Here is a 24,863-nt window from a genome sequence, read left to right as displayed (position 1 = left end):
TGATACATATTGGAACGTATTGATTCATAAAATTCAAAAGTTGTGCCTATTAATGAAAACATTTCTGTGTGTTAGTAATGCATTTTGGGTGTTTTCATGCCACATGAAAGAAAACCAAAACTTTTTTTCTCCCCCTCTCTCAATAGAATTTACCAAACTCTTAGCCAAAGTTTAAATTTAAAATTTTACAAATTATTTTTTGTAGGAGTAAACAAACTTAAAGTTTTAAGTACAACAAACTTAAAACTGCTGGATCTTAATCACTGCAAAATTTTGGCGTTCCATGGATAGCGACCTTTTGTGGAGGGATTAATTTATGTGGTAGTTGGATTTTGACTCTTGGAACAGACTTACTAAAGGAGCCTGGACCTTACCTGCTCCTTTTTCATCTATTTTTTTTTTTTTTTCCTGGTATAAACAAGTGCTGTAAAACTTCCCCAAATTGGAATTCTGGTTATCTCCTGTCCAAGAGTACTACATTTCATGAGCTGAATCCTGTGCTGCTGGGAACAAACAGGATGGAGAGGCACCAGGCACAGCACCAGTAAAGCTTACAGGGAAAGATCAGATCTAATCTGGTCCTATGGAACCATCAGTCATCCACATCCTTTCCATCAACCATGAGAGGAAAGTGAATATCTTATACAAGGTTACTGGAGAAAGCAATACCATGATATTGGAGCCATCCTTAGAATGGGCAAAGAAAATAATTTCCACTGCAAATGAAAGTAAAGGAGATTGTGCCCTTCACTGCAAATTAGCAGTGAATTCTCAGGCACTGCCACTGAAATGGCAGCAATCTTTGCATCATGAAGAAATTTTGTCTCCCCCCAGTGAGTGGGGGCACTTGTCATTGACTACATGGAGGACTTCCACCATTAATATTCTTCAGGCATCAGTGAACTGCTCATCAGAAAGACAGTAGGCTTTTGATTCCAGTTTCCCAGCATAGCATAAAGAAAAATTATAAACCACCAGTGGTGGAACAGGAAACAACTCAACCAACTTACAGAAATATTGGTTGATACTATTTTCTCTCAGAACTGTGAGCATTGTGTCTTTTTTGTGTCCTCCCTTCTTTTTAAATTATCCTTATATTTTACACCAAAAATAAGTAATATTTTTTTTCTTCAAATAGAGGATCATACAAGGACCATACAAACAGGTTTTTTAAAACAAAACACCACAAAAAATTAAAACCACTACCAGTAATTCCCCACCTCATGTACCAAAAGTAACACACTTGTTTCTATATTTTCAATTGCCGTCTGAAAAACTTTCTCCTCTCAAACAAGTCCCAAGAAAATAGATTGCCACAAGAAAGTTATGGAAGTTTAGTTAACCCTTGAATATTTGTAATCCTCAATATTAAAATACATCATCAATTGTTGTGCTTTCTTTTTTGCTATTTCAACCACAAGTACTGAAATGTGCAAACATAATTAGGAAATGATAATATGGGAGATCAAAAGGAAGTTATCTAATACACGTTTTTAATGATTTTGAGAAAGGGTTTTGATGGCACAGAAGAATACTTAATTAAAACCTCAAAGTTCTTAACAACAAGATTTGTTATAGATATTTCTTTCTTTTAATCTTTTTTAAATCTTTGCAATCAAGCCCTTTCTATTAGCACTTTTTATGTAGTTCCATTATGTCACTTCTAAATTATTTCCACTTTTCAAGATTCTAAATGTAGAAATAAAAGGCTTTTATAATTATTTTTTCTTAGAAAAACAAAATCCATTACCCTTTAAAATTTCACATAACTCTTCCATTGTCATTTGATCAAATTCCTCGAAGAACAAGAGAAACAACTTATTTTTTCTTGTTTAAAACTACAGTTTTAAACAACACAGTATTTTATTATCAATGCACTAAAGATCCTTTGAATGCATTTGGTAACTTTTATATTACTAAATGCATCATATTGAAAAACACTAAAACCCACAAACACAATCTTAAAGGGAAGATGAAGCAGTTCCTCTATATGCTTTAATGTCCAGGAAATATTATATTACTTTATCTTATGGCTTGCACAAGAAGAATACTTCATGCATCAAGCATGTAAACTGACTTTGACAATTAAATATGCAGGAATGAAGCAAACAATATTTTACTCAATACTGAAATATTCTATTGATACAATATAGTCTAAAATGTCAATTCACTTACATGTGGTTGAGATTATTTAAGTTCAAACTAACTGTAATCTAAAAATGTTGATTAGATCATACTGCAACATATAGATCATAACTCAGTTTCACCATCAGCTTGTTACACTACCTTGAAAAGATAAAGGGATTTCAAGATGTATGTAATAGTAATCAATTCCTTTAACTCCTTTTCTAAGATGAAGGGAGTTACTGAACATTTATTTATCATTTTCTCTTGCAATTCAAACTGAATACCTTTATTACTGGTAAATGGAAATACTAATTTCTTTAGCTGGACAAAATAAAGGTCCAGAATGTATGTCTGTCTTTTTTTACAGCTGGCTATATACACCTACAGTTTGGCTGCTCATGTTAGAAAATAATGCAGGAACAAATAAATATTTTATGTGCAAAACCTACCAAGATTTCATTATTAGCATCATCTCAGATTTGTGTCGTTAAAGTACTCTTTTTTATTCTCATCTGTGGAATAGCCCTGGTATACCAAAGGTAATATAAGGTGGCAATAAAACTTGCTGCTCATCTCAGATTTTCTGGAGTATTGTATATTTTATGGGGTCAATTTTTAGAAATTTGTCATTTCCACAGTGCTTGCAATTTCATGGTATTCAAGTGTTAACACCCAGCTGCACAAAGGAGTTCTGCTATCCTGTATTTCTTCCTTTAAATCTGCTCTACTGCAACAGAATCAAGTAGATATAAGCCTGTATTTTTCTATTTGTTATTTAATAGTAGTGATATCCTGTTGAAGCTTCCAGAGGAGTCGTAAATTTTCTTTCCATAGCTGACACATGTTGCAGGAACACTGCTTAAGTGCATCTCTCAGTTTCTTACCAGAGATATGGGAGGATTTTATTTCCACATATATTTTCTTTCTGAAAGATATCACAACAGTTTGCTCTCTTTTAAGGAAAATTGCAGCTTTACTTCCTTTAGAAATGCATTCTCACTGAATTCAGAACTATGTGCAATGTAATGCTAATACCAGTGTTAATGGCAGGGTGCCATTTCCCTTTTCTAGGTGCTTTAAAAAAACACCCCCACAGAAGATGAACTCCCCACCAACGCACAGCTGATTAACGTCGGGAGAGATTTCGGAATCAATGCTTTTCAGCATAGAAGGTTATATATATCCTTGTGCTTCTTATGGATACAAACAGGATAACATATTTGCAGCTACAGAAGGGGTTTTGTGCCCACCCACCCAAAATAACTTCAGTAAAGAACATGTCAGTGACAAACAGCATCATATTTTCCAAGTAACACTTCCTGGTTTGCAGAGAAAAACCCACACAATGCTAACTTCATTCTTTTTTGTTATCAGTGCTTTTCACAGAAAGCTGCACAAAGCTTGATCATTTTCTGTTTTTAAATCTTACTGAAAAAAGACAAGAATTACAACTAGATGATTCTAACAGGCCTGATTGGTTCTGGAAGAGGTTGTAGGGATGGACTTAAAGAAGAATTTTAAGACCTCATTTTCATTGAGCTATTCACTTGGCTGAACGCACACGAACAGGTTGTTCATACACACAGAGCACTAACTGTGATATTTAATAAGGTAGGTTATCACTTCCCCGTGATCTGGTTGTCAACAGCTATTTTTTATTGTATGTGCCAGAGGTAATCTCCTTGGAGCAGTAACTGCACGTGGTATGTCAACCAATGAGACCTGTATTCCTAAATAAAACACCTACGGTTACAGCAGCAAAGGGAACAAACAGCATGAGGATGGGCTGCTCTGAAGAGTTGAGGACACTTGGGTAAAAACTTGTGTCACCCTTTTTTTTTTATATTGTTCATATTTTATGTATCTATATGCTATTATGATTATCTTTTTTAATTGAAATAGCTCTTTAAAGAAATGGTATCAAAAAATCACACATATGGAAATTATTTCTCCAAAATACAGACAGTTCTTGTTCTTAAACTGAATTACTGCATTTTGCTCTTATCTGTCCTTCTATTTCTACTGATTTCATTGTATTTAAAAGTTTTATTCACCTCTCCCCACACTCACAATTTTTTTTATAAGATACTGAAAGGTAGAGCACTTATATCAAAATTTTAGCAACAACTCAAACAGTGCATTGGCATTAGATAAGATGATGGAGGTGTTAAAAACTGCACAATATCTAAGCAAAATTTTTTTTTTCATTACATGGATGAGGTAGAATCTGAAAAGTTTATAAAACTGTGTTTGTCCAAAGGTGTTGGCTGACTGCAAGTAACGAAGGGAGCTTCTAAGACAAAATCCAGATAATAATTAAAGGTGTACAAAATGCATTAGATAACCTTGTCTTCTACACTTTAAAAAGGTGAGGGACTAGATCAAAAAAAATAATAATGATAATAGTAAGTCCCTGCTCAGGATATTTATCAAGCTTTGCTAAAGTTGACTGTGCTGCCTTTTACTTTGCTGTGATATAGGTGAAATGAAAGAGTACTCGTTCCTAAATCTCCAAACTTCATTCTAATTTCTGAAACACTCTTAGGCATTACGAGCAGTTCTTCACTTCAGTAGTCTGTTCCTTGAAGCCCTGACTAAAGTGAATTTCACAGAAGTCAGCTGAGCCAGGGGTTTACAGTTCACTTGTCTGGCACAGACCTTCAACAGCAAATTAGCCAACTCCAGGAAAACATTCAAAATTCCAAAATAAACCATCTATATTTAACATTGTAACACACATGGTCGTGTTTAATTTAGAATAGCACATAACTGCATGCTGTATTTAACATTATTCACAATCCTGATCCCTTTAGCAACATAAGAGTATAACTTCTTGCAAGATGACTTTAAATTTATATGAGATGTGATGAAAATCAGGGAAATTTTCAGCTTTAGTATGGACTGTAATGCATAAAAATGAGGTGTTTATTTTTGTATTTAAAGCAAAAAAATGAGTTTAAAAACTTTAATACCTAGCATCAATAGGTACACAAAAAAAAATTCTGCTTCATTGAGCAATTAAAAACAGAACTGAGCTTTTTAGTGCATTTTAAATGTCATACAAGCTGTATCACATCTATCTTATTAGTTTTGCATTATGCACACTAAGACATACTTTCTGTGAATACATTAAGTTATCATTTACTAGAATTTATTCTCTTTCTATGACTACTTTGTATACAATTTTTAAGAAACTTGCAGTTACTCAGAAATAATCTAGTTTTGTTCTGTATTTTAAATTTCATATTTCTTTTGTCACTAGTAAGAGCAGATGAAAATTTAATTTGCCATTACTTTACAGGGCATTTCTTTTAGTTTTTACCAGATATAGTCCCTGTCCCTTTTAACCTATGTTAATGGTTTAATTTTTCATTAAAAATTGAAAATAATATTTTCAATGTAAAGCTATTTTTAAATAATCATCATTACTTGTTAAGTCATTTTCCTACTAGTTCACTTTTTATAATGAGATTAGATAAGAAAAATCAAGTAAAAAATAAACATTACACTCTATTTTGAAGTAGGAATTTAAGGATTCATCTATTCATGAGATTTGCTTATTAAAAAACTAATCACAGGATTCTGAAAACAACTAAAGCCTTCACAGGTTTTTGTATATAGACCAGCAACTGAACACAAATGGGAAAATAATTCCACAGAGTAAGGTTCAGTTTTAAAAGTCAAAATAAATAAATAAAAGATTCAGACCCAAATCTTCACCAAATGTCAATCACAGGACCCATCTGAAGAAAACCCAGCAATACACAGTAAAGAACATGGTAAAATCTCCATGTTTCATTAATACAAGTAAATGTGTTAAAATCTCTTATTGTTTCAAAAAAGTCTCACTTAAAATTATTAAACATCAAGCTGATGTGTTCATAGGTCAAGTGATACAAAAGAAAAATTATGTTAAACCATAAAAGTAAGCGCACACACAAGCTTTAGTTGCAAATACAATCATCAAAAAACTCATCTTCCTCTTTATTTGTGACTTAAGGCCTTCAGAAAAAAAAAAAAAAGAAAACCCTTGAAGTCTTTTATGTGATGTTAGGAAATATTTGATGACTTTCAATTTTCAGGTTATACAGAGACAACCAGAATTGTCAGCAGACCCATTGGGTACAATGTGTTTTTTAGTGTTATATCCAACAACAAGATATAATCTATAGTTTAGACTCTGTTGTTATTATGAAAACACTGTTTCAGGTTTTTTTGAGTTTTTTTTTAAACACATCACTTTCAAAATTAAGTAGAATAAGATATTTACTCAAAAATTTTCTTGGAAGTTAAAGCCCGACAGGGGACTCAAGTATCTTTATAACCAGCCTAAATTTTGGGGCAACTGAGGCAAGAGGTTAAATAGAGAAACAGAGGAGGCCACCAGCATGATCTTATGTTTCTAAACCTTCTGGACCCTTTCTGACAGATTTGTCTATCTAATGCAATCTTTCTCAGTTTCTTTAAATTCTATTGCTGTTTCTTAATTCTTTCTCCTTTTCTTCATCCAGATGTTTGGTGGATTAACATTCCCCTTCTTAGTTTAAATTTTTTGTTTGACATATAATTTTTTGAAATAGTTTAAAGAAAAAGTGTTAGAACACATATAGTATCTGGTATATTATAATATCAGGCTTGATGTTCTTTCAAAATTGATTTTTTTTCCTGTTACTAATATGTGTAAATAATACAAGTACTTTCCAGCACCAAAATATGGCATGCTTCAAAAAGAAACTTCATTTACTGAATTCATCAGGTGGGAAAATTAAAGCATTGAAGGACAAAGTGTCTTACTCAAGTTGTCATACTTGAAATCAATACATCAGCAGCTTTTTATAAATCAAAATACAAAATGGTCTTTTAATCAGTTCAGTTACCTCCCTCAAATTTCTTCAGCCTTTGTTCTCTGCTGAGTATTTTAATTTACTGCAATGCCAAAATCTATTCTATTTCAATTCTAGCTTTGGTCTTGAATTTCTGCAGGTGGTTAATGTGATTGATAAAGTGTCTCAATAGGAGAAAAAACAGGATTCTCAAAGCATCATTGAGCAGAAATACTCAAGAGTGCACACACTACTTATCACATAACTTAAGCAGGACTGTTTAATTGGAAAGTGTATAATGTGTTTTGATCTGCCAAGCATTCTTCAACGTTTTAGTGATAAAACTCTTTGGAGATATCTTATCCTTCAATAATTGGTGTTTGCATCACAGGCTGAACAAAGCAGCATTGCTGAATCCCTGTTTTTACTCTGAATATCTCCATATGATCACCTATAAAAATTCACAAAGTCTCTTCAGAGAATGGAAGTATGTCAAGCACAAGATGATAGAGGTCCAGAGTGTTCTTTATCACTGCATATAATAGAAATCTTGCCTCACAGAGGGAAAAATGATAATTTAGAAATAAATAAAAGAGATCATGCTTTGTGTCAGTATGGAATTACATTTAAGGATTCAAGAAGGCATTTCAAGTCCTATTAGATGCAGACAAAAACCTTCACTCCACATTTTTCAGTGTGTTAACATCACTGTCCATGACCATGTTATTTAAACAAACTGTCAAACCCACAATATTTTGATCAACTGGAGTTGCAAATATGTAAAAAGATGCAATAAAATTAAGTCAGCTGGCAGAGAAATTAAAACATGTGTGACCAAAATTCTAGACATGTATACATTCAAATGATTCAGATAAGGTCTGTCTACAAGAACTTTAAGGGGTCAAATATTTCTATATCTTATAGACTTCTATTCTAATTGTTGAATTAACTAATGTTAGAAAAACCGTAAAAATCATATGAAATTATTAAATTTTAAAAATCTGTTTGCACTTCATACACCATCAAGTTTATAGTATAAGGTTATTAAACATCATGTACATTTTTTGCTTGTCAACTAATGCGAATATGATAAAAAACCTTGAGTGTTTTCCCCCAAAACACTCCAGCCACTGATGTACAATATTTTTGAAAAGAGACAGAAAGGGATATATAACTCACTAATGGCACCCCTCTCAAGAAATAGTCTATTGTACTAGAGGATTCTCCACTAGGACTAGAAATAATCCTGTTGACAATAAAAACTCTAGTCCATTTATATCTCATTTCCCTACCACTTAAGTATTTGCACTAAGTTTTTCAAGGCTCTGCACAAAGAACAGATTCTTAAAGCTGCAAACCATACCATCCTCATTTTTCCTCAAGTTGCTTAAATTGTACCAGTACATCCACAAGAAGTGCGATCATGAGTCTATTTTTACCTCATGCGAAGTGTATATAAAAGTAGCATTAATAACTATGCTTCACTAAATTGAATTATTGCTTAAATCAAATCCGAATCCCAAATGTCCTGAGTTTAGCTTTGGCATTTGGTATAGCTGCTGGACTAGAATTGCTGCCTGGGATCAGTGGATAGTAGAGTGAGTAATAAGATATAAGGAAGGCATATTACAAGTTGAAAATCACTGCAAATCATTGACAAAGAAAGGTACAAGAGCAGGGCTGCAGAAAGCAGTAAGAGGAAATATAATATTAACCACTTGAAGTTAAAGGAAAAAAAAAAAAAGCCCTGGCCATATTGCTGATATTAAAATATTCAGCCTAAGACTTTCACTTTACCACGTTAAAACTGCATTTTCTTCCCAGAGGAGATACTGAGCTACTCTAAGTACAGAACTATGCTGACTTCATAGCAGCATAGACTATACCTCTTCCTCACACCACCTCTTCCTCAGTACTCTCACTTGAATCAAGAAGTAGGAAAGTTGGTTAGTTAAGACTTGTTCTTCTGTGAACTTTGATTTTTAGACCTTTTTTCCACCTCAATGCACTTTCATATCTTTATTCTCAGTGAACAATCTCTCAGCATGAAAAATTCTTTACTTCTCCACTATTACTGTAACACAACAGCTTATACATATTTATAGTTTTTTTAAGCCAGCTGACTGAAATCATCATCTCTGTGTCTTCAATTAATTTCTTGGTTTTAACCAATGCAGAAACTGCAGAGATTATTCATAGTGTACTTTTGTCTCCTTGGATGCAAGATCAGAGATGATTCACAAAATGTTTAAAAGTTTCTTAGCTCAAGTGACTATGCAGTTAAATACTTTAACAAAAGGACCTAAATTGAGTTATATGATGCTAAGATTTTACTTGCATTGTTTTCTTGGTTTCCTCCTCTTTACAGTTCTTTTTTTTTTTTTGTCATTGCCTGCCTTAACCTCATAACTAATCTGCTTGGACATCACATCAGATCTTGTACATTCAGTGAAAACAAGTTCTGCTGCATGGAGCTGATAAATCAAAGACAGCACAGACTTTCTCAAAACAGACACATGGTTTTGATTCTCCTCAACAGTTCTGAAGAGCTGACACACCTCATATATACAACTCCAGCCATCCAGGGATGTCATTTTAAGGAAGGTAGTCCTATAATCAGTTCTAAATTGTGATTTTCTGAGGGATTCCTGCTGTTTTACAAGTCCTTCTCTGTCAATCTCTGCATCTTTATTTCTCATGGTAATAGAAAAAAGGGGAAAGGGGAAAGGGGAAAGGGGAAAGGGGAAAGGGGAAAGGGGAAAGGGGAAAGGGGAAAGGGGAAAGGGGAAAGGGGAAAGGGGAAAGGGGAAAGGGGAAAGGGGAAAGGGGAAAGGGGAAAGGGGAAAGGGGAAAGGGGAAAGGGGAAAGGGGAAAGGGGAAAGGGGAAAGGGGAAAGGGGAAAGGGGAAAGGGGAAAGGGGAAAGGGGAAAGGGGAAAGGGGAAAGGGGAAAGGGGAAAGGGGAAAGGGGAAAGGGGAAAGGGGAAAGGGGAAAGGGGAAAGGGGAAAGGGGAAAGGGGAAAGGGGAAAGGGGAAAGGGGAAAGGGGAAAGGGGAAAGGGAAGAAACAATGCAGTAAACCATGACATAAGAATAAAAGACTGGGTCTATATAAATTCCAACACAGAGGTACAAGTGCATCATTCAGCAGTTGCATAATACTGCAGTTAAGCCCCTGTGCTCAGGATTCTGCTGTTGAAGTCTGCCTGTGCTTTATGGTGTTTGTGGTGTGCCACCAATGAAATCGTCATCACACCAAGTAATTGGCACTTAAAAAAGGGATTTTCAACAACTCAGCCTGCTCACCAGCTGAAAACTTTTTATGTTGGCTCCCAGCATAAAGTGAAATATAGATCTTCTTTTGCTTAGGGAAAAATCCCCACAAAACAAAACCTAAAACAAACAGCCCAATTACAGAAGACAGAGCATTGATCAATGTAGATACTTCATTTCCCCTTTTTGCAGAAGCAAAAAAAATACATTTATTTTAATTTTTTAAATGTATTTTCCAGTTTCTTCAGGAAATGCTTGGGCAGTAGTACGTTTAAAATTAGTTTGTGGTTCAAGCTTATATTTGCTTTGTGGCTCTGCAAGTGACATTAGTGAGATTCAGCCCTTCTGGCTGTAACAGCAAAATTCAGTCTCCTCCCAAAACACTTTTCCCTTTTCTATGGCAGAAGATCTTATAGAAGCATGAACTTGGTAGGTTTGTGGGAGAGGATCTGCAGAGTGGTGAGTGAAGGATTCGGCAGAGCTGGGGAGGTGGTGGAATACAGAGGGATCCAATACCTTCAAGAGCATTAAAGATTTCCAGTCTCCTAAAAAATGACCTTAGAGTCATTTTGAAGCTCCTTTCCAACTTCCTCTGACTAATCTCAGAACCATATGTATTAGCAACCCCAAAATCACTTCTGCTGCAGAAATTGTTCTCCCTCAAGGTCCCTGAAATAAATAAGTTATTTTCTCTTTATCCTTAGGCCAGTGAGTTTCAGATGTGGCTTACATTATTGAAAAGGCTGAAACAGCTCTTCAGGAAATATGAGTCTTAAATTTCATTTTGCTCTAGTGCCTAGACTTCTTAATGTTGGCTGTTTAGTTGGGGATTACATCCCTGAATCCTTTTCTGGACTTCAGAAATTCTTTCTTTCAAAAAGTTTTCTTTCCAAAAAGGCTTTCAGGAAATAAAGAAGCGAGACAGGTCTTTCAGCTAATGAACAGAAAGATAATTAAAGCCAAGATGCTATTTCATTTTTCTTCTCTACTTGAAAACATTCAAACTATGCAGATTACTCCTAATATTGTAATACTTTCATTTCAGGTTGTAAGTGAAGAGAAAGGGGGATCATGACATTATAACCTACTAGCTCAGATGCTCACACAATGTATTAAACAGCAGGAAGTTTGCTAATGATGCTTGAATTTCATTAACTCTATTTAAAAGTAACAGCCAGAACCTTATTTATTATTTTAGTCAAAGCAGCACAACTGTGTCCTAAGGTTTGTCCATCTTTGAATTTCCCAAAAGACTTGATGGATCAAATCCTACACGACATACATCACACCTTAGAAAAGTCTTTGGTCTATGCAATAAGCACAAAGCAATTTTTTTGTTTATTTCATAAGATAAAGCTTTTCATGGTGACCATGTTGGTAGTTATACCTTTATTTTTGGATAGCTGTTTTCAAGCCTTTAGATGGTAAAAGGTCCAAGTTAACAAAACTTGTGTTTTCACTGGCCCAAGACAGCATGATAAAGCTAAGTATTACATTATCTCTCAGTGTGAAAATAAGTGGAGAACTTTACTGATAATCAGCTTATACAAAATTGTGACTCTTTAGCATCTTCACCAAGATTTTCCTTTATCTGGAAGAAAATCCATTTGTTTCCCTGGATTTGCTAAGGGCATTCTGTATCATGAATGAAGTATAAAGGTCAATTTCTTTCACACTGACATTCAAAACAGTATGTGTGACACTTCACATAGCTGCGTTTTGTTCACTGACGACCCTGGGGATTTTTAAGGTTGGAAAAGTCCTCTAAAATTGTTGAGTCCAACTATTAACTGAGCACTGCTACATTTACCACTAAACCATGTCTTCTAGTGTCACACACATACTTTGAAAATTTCCAAGGATGGTGATTTCACCACTTCTCTGGGCAGCCAGTTCCAAGGCCTGTTCACCCTTACAGTGAAGAATTTTTTTTCTACTATCCAATCCAAACTTGCTGTGGTGCAACTTGCAGCTGTGTGCTCATGTCCTGTCCTTGTTACCTGGGAGAAGAGACCGACCCAAACCTGGCTACACGCTCCTGTCAGGCAGTCCTAGAGAGCAATAAGTTACCCCCGAGCCTCCTTTTCTCCAGGCTAAACAATCCCAGCTCCCTCAGACACTCCTCATCAGACTTGTGCCACAAATCTTTCTTCAGCTTAATGCTCTTCTCTGGATATGTATTGGGAGCCTTTCTTCTCAGCTTCCCTAGATCTCTACTTTGCCATTCAAATGAAGACTCACCAGATAAATAATTGCGATTGAGGCTACTGAGAAACTAGATATGACCACCAAGCAGAAGAAAAAAACCTACTGTACCTCATATAAGCATGTTCTTAATTTTGTTTGATGAAATACCAACTGAACAAGTATCTGAATAATCCTTATTTGGCATCTATGTAACTTTCTTTTATACAGGAAGTGGGAATTTTAAGTGTATTTTCATACTACTCTTCAAAGGTTAAAAGCATATTCCCACTTGCAAAGAAACCTAAGAGCTTGGCCCACAAAGTGTGCCATGTAAACAAAAAAATAAAATCAACATTTTGAACTGTTACCTAATACTGAAAGAACAACTCCTTTGTTTCTCTGGTACCTATTGAGGTCCCTCAGTAGCTGAAATATTTCTCTACAGAGTTAAAGTTCAAATCTCTTCAGGGAAGCTCCCAGGTTTTTTTTCCCTACGAGGCCAAGCTGCAAGCAGAGCTCACTCACCTGGATATGTGAGTCAATTTCAAAAGCACAAAGGTGATTCCTGTGACACAGCACCTGTAGCAGTACTTATCCCAGTGCCACTGCTGCTCAGCTGCTGAGCTACATGCTACCAAAACAGCACTGTTTGATAGCACCCACGTACCCAGGCAGACATAACAAAAAAGTGTCACTGGAAAAAAAGTGCCTTTAATTTGTAAAAGAAACTCCTGTAAACTCTCCATCTGCAGTGGGAAAAGCAGCAGAAACTAACAGAAGAGGGGGAAAATAAATGCAACACCAACCACAAAACTCATCTAAAAAGAAGCATTGCTTAGTATATTGAATAAAGTCAGAATGGCTTCTCAAAAATAAAGGAGCACGATTAGACTTGGAAACTAGCATTTAAAATAAAGTTAAGTTCATGGAAAAGGGATATCTGGCCAATACTACAAGGCTTTCAAGAATATTAATTGTCAAAGCATCTTAAAGAAGCTAAGTAGTCATGGCATAAAAGGATGGTCATGTACAATTTGTTGAAAGATTAGAAAAGGTGAATTTTCATAGTGGAGACCTACTGTGTTGAGGGCTTCACATGTGCTGGGTTATGTGCTAATCAACACTACAAATATATAAACTACTAATTAAAGAGAAAAAAGCACTTTTATGTTTATGAAATTACTTTGTTTAAAATAGATTTTATGAAACACAAGATTATATATTGGCAAATAAACTTTAACATGAAGTGATGAAAGAAACAACAACAAAAAATTATTCCAACACCTATAGGCAGTAAGGAGACTATCTGTATTAAAAGAAGGCAAAATTTGGGGTTACAATAGTAAATTCTAAGGGAAAAAAAGAAAAAAATAAAAAAAAGGACAGTTTAAAGTGTTATGGCAGTCAAAATAAACTTGGTAATTCATAGGAAAGCTGTTCTGCTTGACAAAGAACATAGTGGAACTATTTAGATCCAAATACAACTCTTAAAAATCTTAGAAGCTAAAGAAGTGTAAATTAGGAGCTCAGAAAAATCCATGGTCAAATGTCAGCTGTTTCCAGAGCATAACAGAAGTCAGTTGTGTGGAATGATTTCTCAGTAACCACAGTATTAACATCAGCACTAAAAGAAATAGGTTTGTAAAGAAGAAAGTCTCTTTCAACAGTGTAATAAAAATCTTTCTATGAGCACCAAAGTTTATACATACCTCCTGAGCTCTGCTTACACAGGGGCCAACAGAAAAACCCATGTGAGCAACATTTTATCCCCTCAGAAGAGTTTAAAAGATGCATTTTCTATACTCCTTTCTAGTACTGAATTTTTCTTTGTGTCTAGAATTGACAGGAGAATTTGCCCTTTTTAAGTAACTTAAGTAATAGTGTGATTGTCTTGTAATGGCTTTTCTTCTAAGGTAATGCACAAAAAAGCTTTATTTCTGGTATTAAATTTGTCACATTCCTAAATATTCTCAAAAATACATGTAGTTGAATTTAAAAAAAAAATCCCACTGGTCTGTTCTTTTAAATTTATTTCAAAGTAGGATAGAACTATTTCTATTTTAATATTTTTTGCTACCCAGCAGATCTCTCTTGTTGCCCAACTGTGCTTCCTACTTTGATGCTGCAGAAATAATTAAAAGGAATGTAATGTTTCTTGATCTCCAAAATTACTCTATGCATTCAAAAGTAATAGAACCCCTTGGATATTTGAAGTAAAACACTTTGGGCACATCCTCTAAAACGTCCAGCCAGAGCGCTGTGGGCCAAAGGAATGTTCACTAACAAGAAGTCCTAGGCCCATAGTTGCCCACCATCTTCCACTGAGAAGTGTACTGAGCAGTTTGGAGTGTAGCTTGGAGCACAACTAGAAACTCTTTGGCTTTCTTCCAGGTATATACTACAGTTTTATTCTCTCTTCTGGCAAAGTAACAAGTTCTGGTACACATTTGCTGAATAAAAGCCCAGACAAACAATCCTAGAATATGACCTGCAGTTAGAGTACAAGTAACACGTGCATCTCAGTATTTACAAAGTATTGACAACTATAAAGACTTTTCAAACAGAAAAAAATCTGCAAGATGTTTTGTTGAACATCGAAGGAAGAAAGCAGAAAGGGCAAAACTCAGTAGAAAAGAGTATAATGCATCATGTTCACTGTTAGACAGTTTCTTCTGCCATTCTAGGTACAGTGTCCTCTGCAATCACCCTAGGAGAATTAGGATTACACAGCAGCAACTACAATCAAACCTACAAAACGCGCAAACCTTCAAATTTATTTGATCAGTCACACTTTATAACTAGTAAAAGCAGTTTTCTGAAGCTTATGTTACATTGTGACATCTGATGGGGATGATTATTTTATATAGCTGCTTCTTGAAAACCATACTTTGGTATGTATTAGTCATTAAAGATGATGTTCCATAAAGAAACTCATAGCTTCAAAGACTGACATTTTTCTCAAGTTGAATTTTCTTTATATTAAGGAAGAATTCATTTTCATTTCAAGTATACTGGCTTTGTGGAGGTGTCAAAAATATCTGAAAGTATTACCTTTTTACTGTTAAAAAAAAATAAAATCTTATATTCATGTAGATGTATGTCCTTCTTAAACTTCTTATCTCAGTAACTGGAAAATTCCATGGATGGGTTACTAAACCCACCTGAAGGCAGAGGTATTTGCCCATTCCTGATGCTGTCCTGCCCAGCACCAGCAAAACAATCAGTAAGTAAGAAATCAGTGAAGTGTGGTAACTGACATTAGTGACATCAAATGACAAATTAGTATATCTGTCTTAGCTATTGTGTATTTATTTCTCAAGCTCCCAGCTTCATTTTTAAATGTAAAGTTTGTTCTGCATGCTCATCTCCAGGACAGGTTAAAACTCCACGTATGTTGTCCCTTTAGCCCATCTGAAGACTTAAAGTGGAGTTACCACTCAAAACAAGGGAAGAACTCTGGTTAAAAAGATAATATAAGTATTACATTTTCTTTGTCATGGAAAGCTGGTCTAAAGTAAGTGGTGTTGAGTTCTAGGAAATCTTATTTTCAATTAGTCTTGAATCTTTTGTTGTTGCTGCCGTCATTGATGGGAAGTTATAGTATGCTTAGAATTTCTATGGAGAATATGTTTACTGTCATTCATCACTGAGATTTACAGAGATCCCATAACAGCAATTAAATGTGGTTGTTTACTCAGTGCTGTCACCAGAGGAGGATATAGCCTGTGGAGTGGAACTATTCATGGGCCTGAAAATGTTTTGTTTGTCAGTCACATCTAAAATATGAGCCAACAAGCGTTTCTTTTAGGGTCCTCTACACATTTCAAGAAAATCAGAATTCTTGGCCAATAAAGACTCTTTGGTTTAAATGCTTGTTTTGTCTGTAAATCCAAATGAAACACTTCACTAACTCATTCAAAATTATAAAAGGATGACAGGCTTTCTTTGTAAACACTTATGTGCTGTTACTTGTAACCCTCACTTGGTGACAAAGAGGAAACCCCAGTGTAAAAGTCATTCCTATTGTTCATCCCTTGGTCAAACAGAAGTTGCATGATGCATAAATCAGTGCCTAAAGTGCAAAAACCTTCACTGAAAGACTTAGACAAAAAAAAGGGTGAAATAAAAAAAGGAAGCATTTATTTTACTTTGCAGCTCAAAGCTGTTCCTCACATCAGGGTTTCAGAGAGACACAGAGAAACATTACGCTTTGGATCACAGAGATCCTGCGGTGATATATTCAAAGAAGATTTCAAGTTTTTGCATTCATAAATTGAAAATAAACAAGTGGTTTCATAAAGGAATAAGATGTTACCATGTCTCCCATAATAGATACAGAAAATCTCTAGTAAGTGCAAGATACGATGCCACATCCAAGAGAAAAGCACCAAGTGGTGTTAGGGGAGGTTTAGGTTAGATGTAAGAAAAGCCTTTCACACAGAGGATGGCTGGGCACTAGAACAGGCTCCCTAGGGAAGTGGTCACAGTGCCAAGCCTGAGAGAGTTTAAAAACTCTTTGGACAATGCTCTCAGGCACATGGTGTGACATTTGGGGTGTTCTGTGCAGGGCCAGGAATTGGAATCTATGATCCTAGTCAGACTCTTCCAGCTCAGGATAGTCTATGATATTGTCTTCAGTTCACTTCTTTCTTCAGTTCCCTACTGTCAGGGTGCACTTGAGAGATTTATAAATATCTGCACAGCAGACTCATTGGAGTGATGAAGTAAATACCATGAAATAGGACAAAGCAGCAAAAGGAAGTACATGTGGAGTGTCATGGTGTGAGTTTTCTGCAGCACTACTGCAGTAGTGCAGCAGCATGGGCAGTCCATGTCAATATTCAGTGAAATAGCTTATTCAGAGCCTAGCAGACTCAACTACTCAAATAAAGGTTATCACTCCTAAATGGAGCAAGAAGTGAGGCATATCCTATAAAAACATTATTTTATAGAAGCAGGTCTATTCAGTGCTTTAAAACTACCACTGGAATAGCTGGTATGACCTTCACTTTTCAATGGGCAAATTTTTTTATCAATCCATAACTGTCATAGTTGATGAAACTTTCTACTACCATACCTAAAAGCTTCGTAAAACTTCCACTATTCCTGAAAATTAGTAATAATGTGTGGTTCTTCTAATGGGTGCTTATGTGTGATTGCAATATTAAGAACACACTCTGATTTAAAGTACTTTGTTTTTAACAGGAAGCAGTATAGTAATTTCCAAAATTTCAGAGTTGGTTTACTTTAATAACATTTATAAACTACAAGTAATTTCTTCCACTGCTATAGAATATTTTTAATAAATACAAGACAATTTAAACTTTTTTCACTTTCTCAGCTGAAAAATTAATTTTTTCAATGAAATCTATAAACTGGAAGAAAACTCAAGATGCAAAAAGCTGTTATGTGTGTGTATATATATATATATATATGTTTTTGTGTGTATATATAATTACAATACCAAGTTAGGAAATTTAATTGTTATAAGTTCTTCAGTCAAACCTAAGTTGAGCATAGTCATATTTTTAAAAGTGCCTTTTTATAACCCAAGGAAAACAGGAGGCAACAAAGGTTACAGGAGATATTGTAATCCCTACAGTACTCTTTCTTCACATATTCTTCAGTGACACTTAAAACTAATTTACAGAAAGCACTAACCAGTTCCTTCATGTACTGGGAAAATGCAAGAAAAATATACTTTAAAAGTTTTCTGTTTTAAGTGTTGATATCAAACATCAGGTCACACAGGTATTTGCCAGTTCACTTTTACTGCTCCACAGGGAAAGTGTCACAGCAGAAAGCAGATAAAGGAAAACCTTATACTACTCAGTAGAAGTTATTAATGGATTAAGCAACAAGTTTATGGTTGTGGGGACCTGCCAGGGTGCCCTGTGTGACAAGAGAACAGGAGCCACCCCCATAGACAGAACCAGTCCCAGCCAGCTCCACTGACATTCAAAGCTGAGCCCATCAACAACACTGGTAGCTTTGTGATAATGTTTTTAAGAAAGGGCAAAAAGTGCTGCATGCCAGTTATGAGATGGAGACAGAAAAAAAAACATGAGCAAAAAAGGCCTGCAGATGCCAGTGTCAGTGTAGGTGTGGAAAGAGTTTCTTCAGGCACCACCAGAACAGAGCTCAACCTGCAGCCCATGTAGACAGCGTGGAGTTGCTTATCCAAATGCAGCCCATGGACAGGAACACAGCAGATATCCACACTGATGCTTGGTGGGAGAGGATGTAAAAGCACCAGGAGTGAATTTGATCCTGAGAAGAGGGGAGGGATGAGGGCAAAGAGGGTTTATTTTTGTCTTTGTTCCTTACTCTCCTATTTTTAATTGGCAATTAATCTTCCCTAGTCAAGTTTATTTTGCCCGTGATGATAATTAGCAGGTGATCTTTATAGTGACCCCTGAGCTTTTTGACCTTATTTTCTGATCCTGTCTTGCTGAGGAGAGTGAGCAAAAGAGCAGCTGGTTGGGAGTCTCACAGTCAGCCAAGGTTAACCCACCACAATTTTGTAGATCTAGGATAAGAATTATTTAGCCACAAAGGACTCTGGAGAACCTTCCAGAGTTCTCTGAAAACAGAACTTAATTGTTTTATTAGAGGGCTAATATAATATTTCCTGCAGCAATGACACAGGACATCAAAAGGGTCCTGTGCTGTGCATAGGACCTTTAAATCAGGCCGATTGTGCCTCTTTAGATAAATACCTTTAGAAATTTATTCAATGACATCTCTTACTAGCATTGTGAAAAATGGCAACAAGTGAACATCAGTGATTAGTTCCTCATAGCATTCAGACCCATAGGAAAATAAGCATCATTTTAACCTGCCTACAATTTTGCTACTAGTGATTTTGGATTCCCATTCTGAGTGTGATTTCTGGAAGGCAAGTGCTCATTATCTGAAAGTACCATGCACCTAAAACATCTTTGATTAAAAAAAAAAACACTTTCAGAATTCTCACTCCACTCCTTACTTAGAGGTAATTCTCAACACAAAAATATAGTTACTTTAATTTAAGGGCACAGGAATCAACAGGTTAGGAAAAAAAGGGTTCTTAGAGTACTAATTCCTGAATTGAAAAGCTTTATGTTCAACAGCACAAAAGGCCTTACTGAGCTGTAATTTAACTTTGCTTGCTTACACTGTTATAGGTCTGAATTGACAACATGAAAAGATAAAGATATCAGTCATAAAATAAGTAACTTGAATATGGTCTGTGTTTCAAATGAAGACTGGATTAAGAATAAGTGCAAATGAAAAGAAAACACATGAAGCTAAACCTTATCATGTCTACAGAAAATTCTAGTTTCCCTAAAATATCTACATGAAATCAGAATGTGAATAAAACCTGCCAATATTCACAAATATCCCAAGTTGTATTAGCCTAAGGGAAGAACTCTGATCTTTACAAAAATTTGTTCTCATAGTGCTATGACATCCAGTGTCTTCTAGATAAAAAAAGCAATAAAAAAGTCTATCCTGATTGTAAACCCTAAAGTAAAGGATTACTGTGATAAAGTCAAGCAGTTGTCTCTGTAGAGCATTTTAGATTTTCTGCAATGGAAAAAGCTGAGAGTGAGACATAAGTGGAGGAAGAGGATCTGTTAGTGTTTGACATTAACTAGCAAAAAGCTCTCAAACTGTTAAACTGGTGATTCTCCTTCCTAGGGCTCTTTCCACATTCCTTCAGGCTGCAGGAAGCTAAATAGTCTTTTTGTAACAAGGAGTACCTGGTAGGTTCTTCTATTTTTCAGGAGAATTTCATGTACATTAAATGGTGAAACCATAATCATAAAAATTCAAAAAGCATAAATATAAAAAATATGTTGAACATGATACAATATAATAGTACAAAAACTCTGGGGAAGAAAATATTTCTGTAACTTCCTAGTGACTGGAAAAGAACTGATTCCAGGTACTGTAATTAATTCATTGTAAAATAAATGAGCAGATTACAGCAGAGAATATTGAATTCCCAAGGTTGATTTATTCACAATTATTTGTATGCCTGAGCAGGTGTCTTGATAGCAACATCAGCAGCAAATTTTACAATTCACAGGTGTAACATCCCTTTCAGAACTCCAGCAAAGACAGCTGTGTTTGAACAATTTCAGCCTGCCAATAGTTTCTCATAGCCCTGCTTTTCCCAAGATGCTGTGTCCCCAGAACTGCTGCAAACTTGTTTCACTCCTTCACTACAGAGAAATGAAAGATTTTGTGCTTAGGCAGACTCATAAGGTTATTTGATGCATTGCTGTTTCGCAGCTACATATATAGCATAAATCAGCAATTCCCTAGTGTGCAGGAGCAAGGTTACTGTTTGCAGTCTTCAAACTTTCCCCATTTAAAAGCCATGCAAAACTCCAGTGAAAAGTTTGGTGTTTGCCACAAGACTCATAAGTCCATTTTAGATATTAATAAATGTCCATTCCAAAGGTGGCACAGCTTCATGATCAATGAAGGATTTCTCTTCATGTGATATCTGTGAGACTATTATCCTGATTTTACAAGGGAAAACACAGAAAACTAGAATCCTGAAACCCACTGCATAACTGACTTAAATGGCTATTCCTTAAAAACAGGAAGGATTAATAATTTTTAAGAGGATTAGTAGGCGCCTCAAAACTCCATTACTAAAAACAGAACAGCCTAAATTACTTCATAATAATGTGTGGGTACAAAACTAAGGTATGTTTTTTTCTGTGCTGTTGCTGCATTATTTTGGCATTTAGTAAGAAGAGACAGTCTTATTAAGTCTCAGAATGAAGATCTATCCTTCTATAAATCCTCTAGAAATTATAATATAGTAAAAATTAATTTTATATGGCACCATAAATTCTCCTAAGATACATCAGATATACTGTGATCTATTTGGTTATTTTAATTAAAATAAAAAATTTTTTTTTAAAATTAAAACTAAAATTTTAGTGAGATATTTGAACAGTTTAAAGGAAATCAAATGAAGGAAAAATTCTTCAGTGTGCCTCTAATTTTGGTAGCAAACTCTGAAAGCTGCAAGAAACACTTGTACTCAATCAAACCTATTAAAAGCCCCCAAGACAAACATACCAAAGAGCATTAATTCTAACCTCACTTATATAAAGCAAATTATACAGATTGATTGTTCCACCAGTTTTCATGGCTTATCCAGCCAATGTCAGCCTGGTCTACATAAGACAGCTAAAGCCTTTTAGCTGTTGGAAATGTGGTCTAGCTATGCCACTGAGTGAAAGCACACTGCTAGCAGAGAACAAAAGCAACTGCTGCACTGAAGGCTGCGCTTTTAAGAATGGCATTTTAGTTCTAATGAATCTCTTCCTGACATCCCAGCATATCAGAAGTACTATTGTGATCTCAGTTCTCTGCTCCTCAGTCAGCAGGGGCTAAAACTGACTGCTCACTTAACTTCATAGGGAGAGGGACTACCTCTTACCTCATGAAACTTAAAAGTGATCCTTCTGGCTGGATAAGAGAGACAGACCCCAATGGGAGAGGCATCAGTTCTTACTCAGCTGAAAGAAAGGTGGTTCTGATGACAGGATTCAAAGGAAGAATAATAAAATACAGCAAAGTGGTGGAGCATTTTTACACTGAATGATACTTATGATCCCCCAGTGGATGTCTCCTTTGCTAAACTCCGAATTTTATTCTCATCTACAACGTTATGAGTTTTGTTCTGACAAAAAAAAGATTTAGTACCATTATACTATGATATTTTACTGTGACATTTTACTATGACATATGATCAGTAGCTGCAATCAGGCTATAATTACTTCACAAATATATTTGAAAAACCTAAAAAGGCTCTTAGGAAATCGCATACACTCTCCTTTCCTTAGTGGCATTTGTAAAAACCACGTATTTCAAAAATCTTCTGTATTATAGAAGTGTTTCTGTGCATAAGGAAAGATTGCCTAACTCCCCAGTGGCTAAGAAGTGTTAAACATGCATTAGCATCTCTGATGTATCAATTAGTCAAATTAAATAGAGGCAAGTCAAAAGAAAAAACCTACAGATCCATAAAGTTCATAAATAGACCAAGAAAGGCATTTGTGATAACTTCTGCAATACCAGTACCTGGCCCTCTTTTACAACTAAATCATACTTTAGCACTAAAAAAGTGATAAAACTTCAGGTACAGTGCTAAAAGCAAAATATTTGTCAATATTTTAGAGCTTGAAGAACTAGGTGAGCTTGAGAAGCCAAATATTTTCATAAATCCTAAGTAAATTTCTTGTGTATGTGATGTTCTGCTTAAATAAAACAGACTTGAATAAGATAGGGTGGTTTGATTGTTTTACTGTTTGTTTTCTTTTGGAGGGGTTGTGTTTTGAGGGGTTTTGGGGATTTTTTCCCCCAGTATGTCCTTATAACCTTGAATTTCCATTCCTTGTTTCAATAGTAGATTGGAAGTGATAAGATTTTGCAAATAAACATTTTAATCTCTTCTAATCCATTGATCTAACGAGTTCTTGTGGCATTTCCAGCTAACATTATGGAATAAAGATTTTGGCTACTCAGAAGTTTGTTTTCCTTTATATTATAATCAGAATTAAAGGGTGTTATTTCTTTATTTCATTACTAAATTCTTTACTCTGATCAAGCCAAACCTAAGTAAGCAGAATTTGACCTTCTAATCAAAGCAAAAATAGTAATAGCTGTATTTATATTAATAAACTAAGAAATAGTAATAGCTAAAAGAATTTGGAAGTAATAAAATTATTGTAATACAGTGGTTCTTTAATTAGCTGAGAGCTCTGTTATTTTTTGAAGAGTGATCAACATAAACCTAGATCCAAAGAGCTAAGTGTTTGGAAGAATTTATTTATTTTAAACCAAGTTTCTTTACCTGTTTAATACATTTCTTTAAAATATTTTATGTTTCTTTATGACACTTCTCAACTGTTCAGAAATTACACAGATGTTTACCTTTGTGCACTGGGAAAGGCCTTAATGTTGGAGCTTCTATTTGCAGAAGAAGAAGCAATGCCCTCTGGAATTGTCCCTTTCATAATCCCCAAACCAATGAAGATAATAAATATGTTCACAGAGTGGGACTGGCTGGTCTACTAACATGTCCTGTGGGACTCAACTAATAGCAATCTTTTTGTCAGAGCTGCCAGCAATAATGTGGATTATTTTGAAAGTTTTGAGATACCAATCTTTCACTGTCCTCCAGGGCTGCCTGGAGGACAGAAGTAGAGTTTCATGAGAAAATAACAAACTTCATCTCACGTTAGAACAAATATGATAACTCTGAACTACTGAGGAAAAGATATTAAAAAAAGAAAAAGTTATAGCCCAGTTTGAGCACCCATTTGGTGTCCTGAGAGTTCCAAACCACATGCTAGCCAAAAGAAAAAAAAAAATAAAATATATATATATAAATAATTTGTAAAAAAATCTAACATCTACTGCTACACAAAAATAACTTCCAGTACCACCAAGGTATCTATTTTTTGACAAGTCTGGATTAGCAACACACAAAATAATGTTATTACTCCTATTTTTCTCCTTTTCTTTTTAAATCTCCCATTACTTGAAGAGAGATTGCCAACTATGCTCACAGACTCTGTTCTAAAACACCAAGCTGTCAGTAGTGTGACTGCTGTACTTTTAAAGAGTTTGCCACACCCTTTGAAAGCATTTGGAAACAGAAAGGCTTCTAAGAACAACCTGTTCATATTTCATCACTGCCAGTTTCCACTCTAAGTTATGTAAAGCAAGATAAACAATCTGGGAACATCCAGAAGGTGCACAAAGTTCACGGTATAAGGTTAATGCAAAAACTGCCTAATTCTATTTCACAATATCTCATCTTAAACTTCTTTTCAGAATTAGTAGGAGCACTGCATGTCATTAAAGTCAGCAGCCCATATAGATGTCCATCCATCACTACAGACCTCGCTGCACATTTTAAACACACTTGAAGTTTCTCATTCTAGCTAAATTATTAGTTTTTCCTCTCTTAAAGAAGGATGTGAAATTAATCATGCAATTACCTTAACATCCTGCTGAGACAAAAAGGGTCCTTGTAACTCATCTGTAGTTGTATACTTTGTTTTTGGTATGACAGCTGATCAGATAAAGAGCAGTCAGACTGAGTCTGGGGCAGGAAATCTTTCAAGGCTTGTGGTATAGCCTGTTCCTGGAGATTAAGCCAAATTTGTGGAACAAGCTTTGCTCCCGGAGAGAAAGGAAGTCCTTTCTAGAAGCACCTGAACGACTTCAGCTGGGCAGGCACACCCCCAGGAAACAAACACATCACAGGTGTGGATAAGGAGATTCGGAAAGAAGAGCCGGGAATAGGAATCAGAACTAATAAACAGTGGGGAAAAGAAGAGCAAAGTGGAGTTTTGGGATTAAAAAAAAAAATTGTTGGTTTTTTTTTTTTCTATAGGTTGATTGATATTTTTTGTTGAATGAAATTCATTGCACCAA

General features: G+C 35.3%; 1 long non-coding RNA gene across 1 annotated transcript in view; it reads right to left on the bottom strand.

Annotated features, from left to right (window-relative positions):
• Positions 1–24,610, bottom strand: part of LOC111928362 (uncharacterized) — a 178,761-nt gene extending 154,151 nt beyond the window's left edge. The window contains exons 1-2 of the long non-coding RNA XR_015286687.1: positions 24,425–24,610; positions 21,856–21,934 (exon numbers count right to left, since the gene is read on the bottom strand). This is a non-coding gene — a long non-coding RNA (uncharacterized LOC111928362). The remainder of the gene's footprint in view (positions 1–21,855; positions 21,935–24,424) is intronic.
• Positions 24,611–24,863: the final 253 nt, after the last annotated feature.

Source organism: Cyanistes caeruleus, chromosome 5 (genome assembly GCF_971803275.1).
Source record: "Cyanistes caeruleus chromosome 5, bCyaCae1.hap1.1, whole genome shotgun sequence".
NCBI classification, from domain to species: Eukaryota; Metazoa; Chordata; class Aves; order Passeriformes; family Paridae; genus Cyanistes; species Cyanistes caeruleus.
Note: the sequence above shows the minus strand (reverse complement) of the source record. Positions and strands in the feature narration are given on the sequence as shown.